This window comes from Oenanthe melanoleuca, chromosome 1A (assembly GCF_029582105.1).
Source record: "Oenanthe melanoleuca isolate GR-GAL-2019-014 chromosome 1A, OMel1.0, whole genome shotgun sequence".
Classification (NCBI taxonomy): domain Eukaryota; kingdom Metazoa; phylum Chordata; class Aves; order Passeriformes; family Muscicapidae; genus Oenanthe; species Oenanthe melanoleuca.
In genome coordinates this window covers 57,694,271-57,708,214 of record NC_079334.1, presented here as the reverse complement: position 1 = coordinate 57,708,214, position 13,944 = coordinate 57,694,271, and the positions used below count along the sequence as shown (strand labels likewise).

The window sequence follows — 13,944 nt, the reverse complement described above, 5'->3', positions numbered from 1 at the left end:
CTTAAATGAGAGACTGGTGCCTCTTATGAATTAAACATAATTCTTGATTTATGTTCTGTTACCCTTGTATCAAAACCCATAGTTCCAGAGCAATGTCACTGTGAATTCATTTAATGATATTGATGATACACCTAATGCAGAGAATACAAAGTAACAAGCAGTGCAGAGTATGGCTTTATAAATCACTCCTACAGAGCATTAGGCAATAAATAACAAGCCATTAATTCACTCTAAATTATGCTAAAGCATGAAAACTACTTGTGCAGCAAATTATAAATACCTGCCATTTCTAGTAAAAATGTGAAACTTCTGACCAAGAAATTTTATGAAATCACAACGTACATAACAGACTTCAAATTAAGTGGGTTTGGATTAGACCTCCTTTCTTTGAAACAAAGCACAGATGGCAAACACAAGATAGCAGGTAAGTCATCCTTGAGGCAGCCAAGACCCCAGTGTCCCAAACTGCTTCCAGCACCTGCATTTCATCCTTGTGATGCTCCAGATCCTGCACAGGCAGCTCTCCCAACAAATCCCAGTGCTGCTGCATGTCTTCAGCTAAATGTGAAGCCCAGGTCCTGAGAGCTCTTGCCCTGTGAGTTATCAGCCCTGTATCCCATGGGAAGCTCTCATGTCCCCTGTGTACAGCAATGCTCACACTACCCACGCCCCCATCCTGTGCACAATCTGGTCTAACTGAGAGTAGGAAACATCTTCCTTGAGAAAATTGAGATTGGAGGGCAAGGAATGATTAATTTACACATCATCTGATGCTGAAGATTGTTAAGAGTTGAGTCTTTGGCAGAGAAACCAGATAATTTTGTTTCTTGTGATCTACTTTGTAGTATTTGAGGAAATTATATTTCAAGTGTTGGCTTTTCTGCAATTCCTCAGCACAAGTTGAGTATCTTTTTGTCTGTGTCTAAGAAAGGTAAAGCAACCTCCGTTACAAATACTGGTTAAAAGTTTTTGAATCCTGTAGAGACTCAAATTTGCATGGTCTACAATTCATGAGGTAACAACTGTAGAGCTGGATTATAATCCTCTAGTCATGAGCAATGTCATGAATGCAACAACCATAAAGAAGCAGTTTGATTCCCTGGGAATCATCTCTCTCCCTCCTTGTTGGATCTGCTAAGGGCTACAAGGGGTATGATGAGAGAAAAGTAATTGTGCTAACAAGAGTAAGACTGTAAACCTAAGAAATCTGGTTAATGGACCATGCACTGACCATGCTGACTGAAGCCCAAGTTTTTCAGGATACTTAGCCTGGCTAGCCAAAAAACAGGGAAAAAAGCAATCTGACAATTTGAATGCTATTGAACTTAGGGTGACTATTTTATTCCTCCATTACTCTATTAACAAAAAGGGCAAATTCTCCTATTAAAAATGACAGTGAGAAAGGTGAAGGCTGAGGCTTGAGTACAGGAGATGGACACTGTCCCCATATATAAATGAAGATAAAACCTTTTCAAGATCACTTTTTACCTTAGTTACCCAACAGTGCTTAAGTAAAATAAATAAAATTGCTTGAATTATTGCAACAATGTGAAGCCTGGTTTGGGCTTCCCCAAACAGTTTTGGCTCCTCTCCCCAGTAAACTGCAATCTCCAGTACTGAGTCATCTCCTAACCTGACATTTGGATAGTGGAAATCTGAGGATTGCCACAGGCCCAGACATGCCACTAAAACTAAACAAAACAGCCTTGTATGAATAACAAAGCTGTCTCACAAGGGTTTTTACTTTTCCCAAATTTCTGTAGGCAAGGTGCTGACTTTCTGCATGAAGTCTTCCCAGGCTTGGCTTAGCTGCACCCCTATGAGCTTTGCTGCCTCACCAAAAGCTCACAGCTCTTTTCAACCTCCCCAACTGTTATTTTTGTGCCCCCACCCATTTCTGTGTTTCCCAAAATAATCTTAACAATATGCCAGTGAGAAACACAGTAAACAGTTCTTTCTAACTATCTCAACTGGAATTATGTCTCCCATTTTAACTTTTCCTCTGGAAAGAAACCACTTAGTCTAACATTGCTTTAACAACATTTTTAGAATAAAAATGTAATTATACTCTGCACAGATGAACCTCAACACTGAAATTTAGCTTCATCTATCTATAACTGTGCATCAGTTGCTGGGAGACCAAATGCTACTCACTGTCTTTCTCTTGCTTTGTATTTCAACAGCCTCCAACATCCCTTTGCATACTAACAGCTGCACAGTACTTTTGCTCTTTAATTTGTTTCAGTGATTGTGTGAGCAGATTGAGGTCAGTATAATGCCCTCAAAACTGCTAGTGTCAAACCACTTGTGCTATGGACATTAAATCTGAGATGCCCACAGCCCAGACTTTTCTACATAAAAACATACTGACTCTGACCCAGTTATCCAGCTTTGGCCCAGGTTTTTCTATTTTTAAAAAAGTGTTCCAAAGAAACACATCAGCAGAAACTTATATATTGCAAACATTAGACACAGGCAAAGCATCAGGATACCAGTCTGTAGAGACCAGGCTCAACTGTAAAATTCATCAAAATAGAGTTTTAAAGTATAAATACAGACTCTCTATATGGACAATGACAGCCCAAGCCAGTACTGGTCTTCTACCTACTATCTCAGCTATATTTCCTAATTCTCACAAAACCCTGAAATTAAGTACTGCCAGCAGTAAAAGTTACACTTCTCATGTTTTGCCTTAAACTAAGCAACTAGTAATAACTACTAATAACAGCAATAACTCTGTGGAAGACAGCTATTCTTAATTTGATATTATTTTGCTAGGATTTTATATTTATATTTGCTAGGATTACTGCTGTTTTAACTCTGCCCATGCAGACCATCTGAATCCCTGACTCCACACCCAAGCAGCAGGCAGCCAGTGTTCTGGGGGTGCATTGTCTGCCCAGCCCTGGCTGGAAGTGCTCTGGTCTTTGGCAAGTGCTCACTGGCAGTGAATCTGCAGGAATGCACAGACATGAAAGGTATTATTACATTGCTATTTGTTATGCTAATTTTGTTAAGGGCCTGTCGGCATTTCATTATAAACCATATTTTCAAGGAGCTCATAAATCAACCATGAAATGTATTCTGTGCTCACACTTTCAGAGACTGAATAAGACTTGATTTTGCCAATTTAAAGAAAAAAAAAAAAAAAAAAGAGGATTTATTAAAATTTTATTTATTAATTTTTCAAACATAATTTGCAAATTTAAAGATACTATTAAAGCACTGCAAAGCTCCCAGCACTTGCGAACACTGAGCTTCACTTATTCTGTAATTTTGTTACTGTCTGACAATCTAATTAAACTCATGAAAACTTAATAAACTTGACTAATATCCCTGTTTTGGCTGAGGTTTGTATCCCTCCATTTCTCTCTGTCACTGGGTGTTCAGTATCCCTGAATCTTCCAGATTCACACAAAAAGCTCCACGCAGCTGAGAGCCCCACGATGTGCTACAGCCCCTGGAGATCCAGGGCATGCAGAGCTCCAGGACAGGCTCTCAGGTCAATTAACTGCTCTGTCCTGGCTTTGGCACTCCCTGGGACTCCAGCTGGGAATTCACATTCCAAGTCACTTCCTGCAACAGAAAATCCCTGCTGCCAAAAGGGAGACAAAAACCCAGCCTTGAAATCCACCTTGACTACCTGTGAGATAGACTGGCATCAAGAGCAGTGAGTTGCTGATGCAAATTAATTACCATTACCAAATTAAACCACTACACTAAACTGCCTTCTCTGACCACTGTAATAGCCATCCAATAATCATCTATATCCCATTGCACAACATCAGTCAGCCTCAGAAGTCCTTGCTTATTATTTGATTAATTTATTTTTTATTTCTTCTCCTAGTTCTCAGGGCTTGTAGCCAAAAGTATTTCAGAGCTCTGAACATCACAACCAGCAAATCTAGCTACTAGTCAGATCCTTGGTAGGTTCATTTGTAAATGAACAACAGAAATATCTTTACAAATACAAGTAAACATTTCTGACATATCCTAAACACTAGCAAGAGTGAGATCTATTTTATTTTTATTTTGTTCAGCAAACACACTAAAAATTTTTAACTGCAGATTGTCCTCCTGTGAGATGCTTTGTTTTTGTATCACAGCAAAGCATTAAAAGATCAATCCTTAAAAGCTTAACAACAAAAAAGGCCAAGTGCAATCTACATACACTGAAACTAATTACTTTTATGACAATCTACTTATCTACCACATCAGTCTGGCAACCTAATACACGAATTCCCAGAGTCTTAGTGTCTACAGGTTGTGCCATATGGCAATGCAAAGTTAGATTTAGATGTGATTTCAGTGTCACAATGGTTATGCCTTTAAAGGCACAAACAAGTGTACTAATACATGAGGAATTAAATAATTTTTAGAAATTTAATTTAATTAAATAATTTGCACTTTTCTGAAGTGTGACTCATGGAGACCATAGTGCTCTGCCACGATTATGAAGTATTTCAGTATTGATGGGTATGTTGCTGCTACAGGAGAACTAAGAATGAACCTCATAAACAGGAGAAAACACTTGACATGGATGTTCTGTGAAATATTGGGGAGGGGTTGAAAAAACAAACAAAAGAAAGAGATGAACTGTTATGCTAGAGAAAATGCCAACAAGGAGAAATATTTGTGAAATATTACTCATTTATCAGCACAGACAGTGGCTCACAGGGATAAACCAGTGGTTTCCAGTCAAGGGACTGGAAAAAAGCCTCATGGGTTTTGAAAGAGAGGGGTGGACTGGAATACCATGCCCTCCCCTCCCCATGCAATCCAAGATGCAGATCTCTTCTGGTGGAAAAGTCAGGAGCCACCACGGTGCAGCTGCTGCCTCCAGCCCAGGTGGGCAGAGCCCTCCAGCAGCTCCAGTCACAGCCAGGTGAAGCAGGACAGAGATGTGAGCTACAGACAGCAGCTGACACAGCAAGGAGCAACACAGACAGAGCTGTCTTTTCCAACCCTTCACCCACCTATCTATGGGGCTCTTGATGCTGAGAACAATCAGAAAAAAAAGTTCCCTAAGAAGTTAAAATCTCCACAGAATAAGAAACCCAGGGCTCAAAGCCACTGGGAGACACACCACTCTTAAATGACATCTTCTCATGTTAAGTAACAGCAGAGCTGCAGCCTTTTGGAATATATGTTGAAACAAAAAAGTCAACAACTTCTAAATAATTAGAATGGTGACCTAATTGCCCATACTATTTAAAAGACAAAGTTCTGGCTAAGAACACTGGGGACCCACAGAACAGTGCCAGCTCCAAGAGCAAAGGAACAGCAGCTCCAAAGCTGGACACTTCACCCGAAGGAAAGGTCAGCTCTCCTGGCAAGCAGGAAAATGTCTGAACAGATTTCATGGCTTCTGGCAAGGTAAAGTGTCACAGCTGAAATGTCTGCCCTTGCAGAAATCACAGTTGAAATTTTACATGACTTTCAGCATGATCCCAGTGCCTCAAGGGCATCTGGTGGTATGTAGGGCACAGGAGCCTGGCAGAGCAGCTGAGGAAGCCCAGCTCTAGATGCACAGGGGAGCTTCCCTGGAGTTTCCCAGGCACAGGGGCTCAGGCACAGGTAGTTTTCACAGCTGATGAAGGGAGGTCTCTCCCAAAATCTCAGAAGAGACACCAGTAACTGACCCATGCTCCCACATGTCCATGTGTCCTGAATCCAGGACCAAGAAAAGTGGCCTCAGTCAGTTCACTAAGCCATGAGCCTTTTCTCCATCTTGTCAGTAATAAATCAAAAGGCAAAGCATTGAGCCTGGAAAGAGCTGATATTGACTCAGTTCCCAGCTGGGTGCAGGGCTGGCCCAAGGATCTCCCCTCACAGAACAGGGCTTTCCCCATTTATGCACAAGCTAAAACCTTCCATTAAATCCTGGATCTGCACAGCTTTTTGTAGCCAGAGGAAGGAGGCAGAAAAAACCCCAAACAACAACAATGAAAAGCCTAGAAGACAGAAAAGGGATCTAATATTTAATCCTTAATCCTTCCTTGGGGCCAGAGGCCATGTGTCTCTGTGTCCTACCATGTCATACACAGCAGAGAGCTGATCTCCCTCTCCCAACCCAGAATGGCTCCAGGCAAAGCCACCTACAGTATTCCAGCTTTCTCCATCCCCTTCCTAAAGCTTGCATTGTGAGACTTAATGAGCACAGCCCAGACAGAGCAGGTGCCACCACTTCCACACCCAAATTCAACCCTGCAGATGCAGGGCAGGTGTCTCTGAGCCACAGCCACCAGCACATGATGCTGTGACTTTATAAAGTTAGCCAATATAGCAGCAGAGACCAAGTTTGGAGCATGCTTATTCTCCAGGCACTGAAATGAGGAACATGCAGAAGAGACACATGTGATGATCAGTATCTGACAAGCTCCTCCTGGGGCTGGATGCTGCAGGGGTAGCCAGTGGTTTTCATTTGCTGTGCTGTGAAATCTCCACACTACCTTCCCCCAGACCAGGGAAGTAATCACCATTTCACATTCTTTTCAGACTTGGTTGTGCTTCACTGAAGACATACAATTGCTATAAAATTAGCAAACTGAAAAATCCCTAATATTAGTCAATATTACTGATAAAGGATGAGCATTGCTTTCACTCTAATGTTTTATGAGAATAAACCTTTCTAATGATTGTACCAAATCAAAGAGAAGGTTATGGCCCTCTGTTTTAAACATACTTCAAACAGTTTTTGGCGTATTTGGTTTGTTGTTGTTTTGTTTTTAAAGTTCAGTATCTTCTAGAGATGTCATTTTCCCTTTTAATTTTGGCAGTTTTCCAAATTCTAAGGAAGTTTCCCAGTACTTCACATGCTGTCACAGCATCTTCAAGCCATCTTTACAGCTCTTCAATCGTATTTTGTGTAAAGAAAAACTTTCAGCTCATCATTGCAGCAGCTGCTAATGAAGATTTCTAGGCTTTCTTCTAATTGATGAAGAGAGAATGACAAATATTTTAAGTATCCATTAAACTGTGCTAAATGAATGGTGATTTACCCAGAATTTCTATAGGAGCATACAGCACATCCACTCTAATATCAAGTGAGTTAATTGTGATCAATGATGCTACAGCAGAAGGCAAATGAATTCTTAATGACAAGAAACTTTGCATGCAACAAAAATAGAAGCTAACAAGAAAGCTCTTTACTGCATTTTCCACATTACATCATTAGTAACTACTGTACAGAAAAAATTAAAAGGAAAATATGAGCATTTTGAAGACTTCTATAGATCAATCAGTTTTACAAAACATAATATGATAAGGAAAAAATGGTAAGCTTTTCTATCAGTCTTTTTTACATATATATATTTTGGAAATTTATTTTAACAGGTATTAGATTAACTAAAAGTTATCATCACAGAATTCAGGGTTATTTCTTAGCCACTGAGTACATGACTGGGATCTCTATGGGTGTCCTTGTCTCACTTTTACAACCTCTTTTGTTTGACTTGTAGGTTTTAATGTGCATCATAACACCTCTCATCCAGCAGTAAGAAATTCTCTGGGGAACACTTGCAGAAAATAGGACATTGAGTCCATAATTAAAGTAATCTCTTCCCAGGCAGATGCTTCAGTTGGCTCTGTTATCACATATTACAAAAGGCATCTTGAGGCCTATAAAATGTGTGGCAAATGGCTTTGGAGATGAGAAACAGCAATTTTTCATCTAATTTTGATCCATAGACATGTAAGTACTATATTGCCACTTTCTGGTATGAAGCCAAGTAACTATTGTGGTTGTTGAAATAAGCTTGGCAGTAACCAAAATTAAAGAGTACTCCAGCTTTTATCATCAGTGGGGAAAGCCTTTTTCTAGCCATCTTTGCACTTAGCAAATAAGCATGCCATCTCCAATATGTGAGTTAATGCCTACATCTGGATTTAGAAGAAAAGCTTTATGCAGCTTAACTCACCATACATATTCTCTATTTGTGTTCAAACCATCGTTCAAATTACAGCCCTGACATCTTCACTGCTTTGCCAAACTGTCTGTGATACTGATTGGGAATGTTTGTACTGTTCATTTTTTGTATTTTAGGATGTTTAGGACATTGCTCTTTGAACGTGTAAGTAGGTTCTGCAAGTAATTTGTTCATATCAGTTATCATCTGCATAAACACTAATGGTGATAGGAGCTCTCTGAATTTTTGGAGCATGTTTTTAGTTCCTGACTGCAGCAACGTGTTCAATGTGGGCAAAATCTGATCTCAGACTAGTGAAATACTGAAAATAAAGACAGAGAATTACTTTCTTCCATTATTAATTTCTTTAAAATTGTTATTTTAAACTCTTTCCTATTTGGGTGGGAAATCACAGACATTGCTGGAGAGCTTCTTATTCTTTAAGACTTTAGAAATACAGTTTTCACAGAAAATGGCTCAAGTGAATGTACATTACTACTTGAGCTAAACAGCTTATGTTGATCTAAAAGGGATATTTGGAAGGTTATAAGAGAAGATGTATTTGTTACATTTCTAGTAAGACTAAAAAGATTCAAACCACTCCAAAACAAAAAGGAACACAACACCATCAACCTTAAAACATAACGTTACAGTGCCATTATATCTATAAAATATGTAATGAAAACAGCCATTAGTCACCAACAAGAGCCACAAAACAGCATGTGAAATACTTCAATAATATGTTTTTAAATAAAAATATCTTATTTGAATTGGTGTAGCATCTTCAAGTTTTCTTCTAGGTGATAACTCTGCTATAAAACAGAGTTCATTCTGTCAGATAATTTGAGGTCATGGTCATTCTGAATACTCAAAATCAACTTTTCCCAGCAGGAGGGCAGCAAAAGATGATCAAATGTTTTTGTTATCTTCAAGTTTAGGCATTCTTACTTTTTTGTTTTTAAACTTTTGCTAGAGCTCACCATGAGGAGACCATTGTTATACAGACAAAGGGAGAATTTCTTCCTTGCTGAATATTACTGCATGTCTACATATTATTTTGTAGATCACTCTACTGAAGTTCCTCCAAACAAACAAGGTGAGAAAAGTAAGATACTTTGTGTGAACTGAGAATATGGTCAGAATATCCTTATATGTCCTTGCCTCTGTACACAAACAAAACATAATTCATATAAATAATGTGAAGGCATGAATTGTAAAAAATTTGGAAGGTGTTTCCTGTTTGATGACAGCATGAACACACCTGATTGCTCTGCTGGACCAAGGGCAGTGCTCAGCACCCTGCAACATCAAATTCTTCACCAAGTCATTTAGCAATAGCCCCTTGCAAGAAGTCAAGGATTTCCCAAAAACAAGACAACACACTGGACATTTAACCTGCATAAGAGTTGGCATTGAAATGAACAGGTTCTATCAGGAGACCCCAGGAGACATTCCAGAGCCACCAGGGGCTGCCATGCAGACATGGTATTTAGTTGTACAGGCTTGGCTGCAGTACTGAAATTTATCTTCCTCCAACATCTTTTACAATTGTCCTGTGCCTTTGCCTGCACTCTGTTTTATGCACTGTCTACCTGTAGACAATAGTTCCCTGAATGTTTAGTGCTCACTCTTTCTGCAGCTAACATCTCCAAAAGAACTCCCCCAAACTGGCTTGTGGCTCTTTCATCCTTTTTGTTACTATCTTCTGTTTAAAAAGTTTCTGAAAACACCCACAATTTCTCATTAGTCACCTCTGTCTGCTTTACACAAAGTAGACCAAACTAACAGACAAGTTAAATCTAATTCTGCATAGTCAGATGAGTCTTTTTGTTTGGGGTCATAGTTAGAGGAGCCACAATGATTCCATGCACAACGTTTGCATTTCACTGGAAATTAACAAACACACAAGATGAAGGAGGTAATCTGGGCACCACATCAAAATGAGAGCAGAGCCAAGATAGGAATCAAATATTGGCTGGTGATGTTCAGAATATTACACATAATGTTGATTGACGGCACAACAATGCCTCTACCCAGGGAAGTGGAAAACCAAGCAAGGCAGTAATTTTTCTTCATAGTTCCACCAGACTGACACACCAGCAAGGAACAATTACTGATGATTTTTTTCCCTACAAGGCATTAGTTATAAGTAATATGGAAAAATAAAAATGACTGCAACATTGGGCTAACATTAGAACTACTCTGACTGTAAGAAATGATTGTCTCTTATTTGGTGCTGCCTATACAATCCCTGACTCAGAGTCCACACCAATATCACAGAGTGCTATGAAATATCCTGCTTCACTCTTTTGTTGCAGTAAAGAGTAGGAATATCCCTTATTGAAGAAGGGAGTTTCTTTACAAAACCCCAAAGTCAAGGCTATCTGTACATTAAGGTTTCCATATGTGTTATGGCACACTCCTCAACTGAATGCACAGATTTCAAATCGTGGCAGCAACTAGAATGCTGTGAACAACAGTGTATTTTAGTGTACAATTCTGTGTCATCATAAGAATGTGAGGGAGAAAAACATACATGAGCATGTAATTGGGAGTTGATTATACATAAATGCAAGGGACTTAAGGGACCTCACTTCTGATAGATGCTGCTTTCTGTTTACTTTCATGTTATTACTTGTGTGTATTATCATTGTGTACAAACATGCTGTTTTCTGTTTACTTTCATGTTATTTGTGTGTGTAATCATTTTGTACAAACATAACTGTACTTAATCTTGAAGATTATCCTTTTTACTTCTTTCAAACAATTGAAAAAACCACAGTAAATAGTGTCTTAAATGGTAGTGTAGCTAAGTGGTTTACCAGGGGAATGTGGTTCCTTCAGATAATATAGACCTTTCCCACCCTGGCTAGAGGACTAATATAGTAAAGCATGTAAACTTCTTGGATGTTTATTCAATATTTCCATAATTATTATCATAGGTTTTCTATAAATGCTTTAAATAGGTAACCAAGTGTCTCAATCACAGACTTTATGTCCTGTAGTGTTTGTACAGCATGGCATTTTGAGTTCATACATTAACACCATTGCCAGCTCCTAAAAAAGGATTAAACACATGGGCATGAAAAGACCAGTTCTGGAACAGGGGACCTCGAACTTCCCAGAAAGGAGCTGTAACTTGAGTTACAACTTATCAAGCTGTAACTTGATTATGGAAAGAGGCATATTCTCAGTGAAAAACATCTCCTTTCTTGAAAATTTCTTCCAACAATTCAGCTGTTTGCATCAGCATTCAGTCCCAGACTTTTTCCAGGAGCTGTGCTGAGAATCACTTTTCCTGCCCCAACAGAAGTGATTTGCCAGTGCCCTCCTCAGCCACCACTGCCCCCTTACCTCTGTCTACAAGCAGAGACATCACCACAGCTATTCCCATTCCTACTGAGCCATTTGTACCATAAGCTGTGCCAATTAAGTGTCACATAACATGTGATTGGGCCTTTTAGTACGTACTTGCTTATTAGACTCTGCCTACAGACTCAGGCAGATAATTGTACAGAAACTCAGTCTTCTGTTAAGAGAAATTATGGTAAATATATGGACACAATCATAATTGTTAAACACCTGTTCAGTGACTAACCCAGATGGTTACATAAGAAAATACTTATCTTTCTAGGTACATTCTACAGCCTACAATTCCATTTAATACAATAACTGGAAGTTCTGCAATAAACCCTGCTGGTGGTGAAAACACAATATGCTTTTGCTATTTAGGTCAGCTTTATCACTTTTGCAAACTAGTAAGTTAAGCCATCTATAAAACAACAGGCTTAACAACCTAAGATGCAGCCCAGCATGCCACCCTGCTTAACAGCCATTATTATTCCTGCTGTCAGGCTGAGCTTTAACTAGGTTAGTGTGAGCTTAGAGCAGAAATTACAAACCATGCAACCTAGATGAAGGATTATGAAGATAATATTTTACAAATTTGCACACAATCAGAGAAATTACTTGTTAGTGTAAAGGAAGACCTACTATTTTGTGGTGGTAAAGAGCATTTACAGATCCTGGCAATTTGCTTGGGAGGCCCTGTGCTCAATACCTGTTTAACACAGTCCTAAGTTATTGCTAAGAAAACTATTCTGTAATAAATGATGCATTTTAGCTTTTATTTCCTCAACTCAGCTGGAGGATCTATGGTGAAAACACACTAAAGGACATACTACAGGACCAGTGTTTCTCTTAGATGTGTATTTCATTAAAAAGCACTTTTAATATTCATTTAGTAGCCACAATAAGGTACTTTGAGGAAAAAACCCCATCAGAATGAATGTAAATTTGCACACAGCTAGTGTAAAAAACTGGCTATTGCCTCAGTTTGCACAGAAACAGGCTGGGTCCAGCCACCTTCCCCCATGGAGCACAGGGCTCTACACCATCCCTTTTCCTGAAATTGGGGAGAAGGCTTGTTGAGTGAAACACTGAGCCAAGGAAAGATGCAATGCTCCATCAGGTAAAATTACATTTAGATCCAGAGGTGGCACAGCATTGTGTGCAATGGAAATAACTGGACTACATCAAACTGCAGAGATTAGGAATATTCCAGTGGGATTGGAAAGAAACTGAGTGCTGTGCCAGCAAGCTGGTGTGAATCCCAGTTTGCTGTGCCCCTGCATCTCACATAGTCAGAAATCTTCCATTCAGCCCACCTTGCAGAGCTGAGCCCCACATCCCTCCCCACAGCACAGCAACACCTTGTGTGTCCCTCTCTGGCTGTTTCAATGACCTCAGTGTGGCCAGGAGCCATCCTGCTCCACAGGACTGGGAAAGGCAAGGTGGACTGGGAGCTGGGAACTGGGAACTGACACATTTACACATTGCCAGGAACATTTCTGGCAGTTTATAAACCAATCACATTGTAGAAGGGAGGATTGTTGCTGGGAATGTCTAAATTTACAGGTATAAATTGTCTGCCTGGCTACTGATTTTTATGAAACTTAGTATCTTAATATCTCAACCCCTTTGTCATGTTTGTTTGGTTACCAGTGGATACAAGAGCTTCAAGGAAGAACAGCATCACTGCCACAATCTCGTGTCTTAGGGCTTCTGTCTTTCTCAGGACTGGGCTCTAGCAGAGCACACCAAAAAGCACAAATGAAGTGAAAGGGAGTTTTGCCCCTGATGTCCACATGGCTGTGACTTTGTGCCACATCCACAGAATTCCAGTGCTTCCGTGGAAGCCAGAACAGGTAGTAGTGTGTGCAGTTAACAAAAGCTATCTGTGCATATATCATGGCAAAAATGTCTGACCTGTGAGAGATTTGCCTGGTGACCTTTGTCCAGTTCCTCCTGAGAATTGTCCAGGGAGAGGTATCAACACAAAAATCACACTTCAAAGCTAATGCTAATTAATAACCTTATTATCCACCCCCAGAGAGGTCAAAGACTAATGAGCTGATCTGAATCACAGACATATTGTCAACAAACAGTTCAGGAAGCTCTTACCTATGCTGAACAGCTGTCAGAGTCTATAGATTCATGCATCTCATCTCATTTATACTAGGTTAAAAATTAGTTTAATTTGTATATTAAATGTAATCTATATTCAATTTAAACTTTATATTAAATTTAAAGTGTTTTTAAAAAGCCCTTGTTTATTATTGGCCATAAAAGCTCAAAGGGAGACAAACAAGATAGAGTCCTCAGGAGCTCTTGTATTCAGGGCAGTGGGTAAGGTAGGCAGACTAACACTACACCACAAAAATAGCTTTGTTTACTGCAACTTGTGATTTAGTAAGCAGGAGAAACACCAGCTGAGGCAAGAAAGTGTGGGCAGCTGAAGAAAGATTGAGGAGGAGGATTAGAGGTAAAACATATTTCTCCTCTTTACATTTCCTTCAACTGATGATCACGTTTCCCCAGTATTCCTGCAGACAAGTGTGATCCTGGAGTAAACACCAACTCCAGAGAAGCTGGTCTGAATTTGTTCCATGGGAAGCAAACTGATATAACTGCATCATTTTGCTCATCCTCAAAGACAAAACACTATCACCCATGGAGCATCCCTACAGCTCCTGTG

General features: G+C 39.6%; 1 protein-coding gene across 2 annotated transcripts in view; it reads right to left on the bottom strand.

Moving 5' to 3' along the window:
- Positions 1 to 13,944, bottom strand: part of RELN (reelin) — a 268,404-nt gene that overhangs the window by 177,549 nt on the left and 76,911 nt on the right. The window lies entirely within an intron of this gene.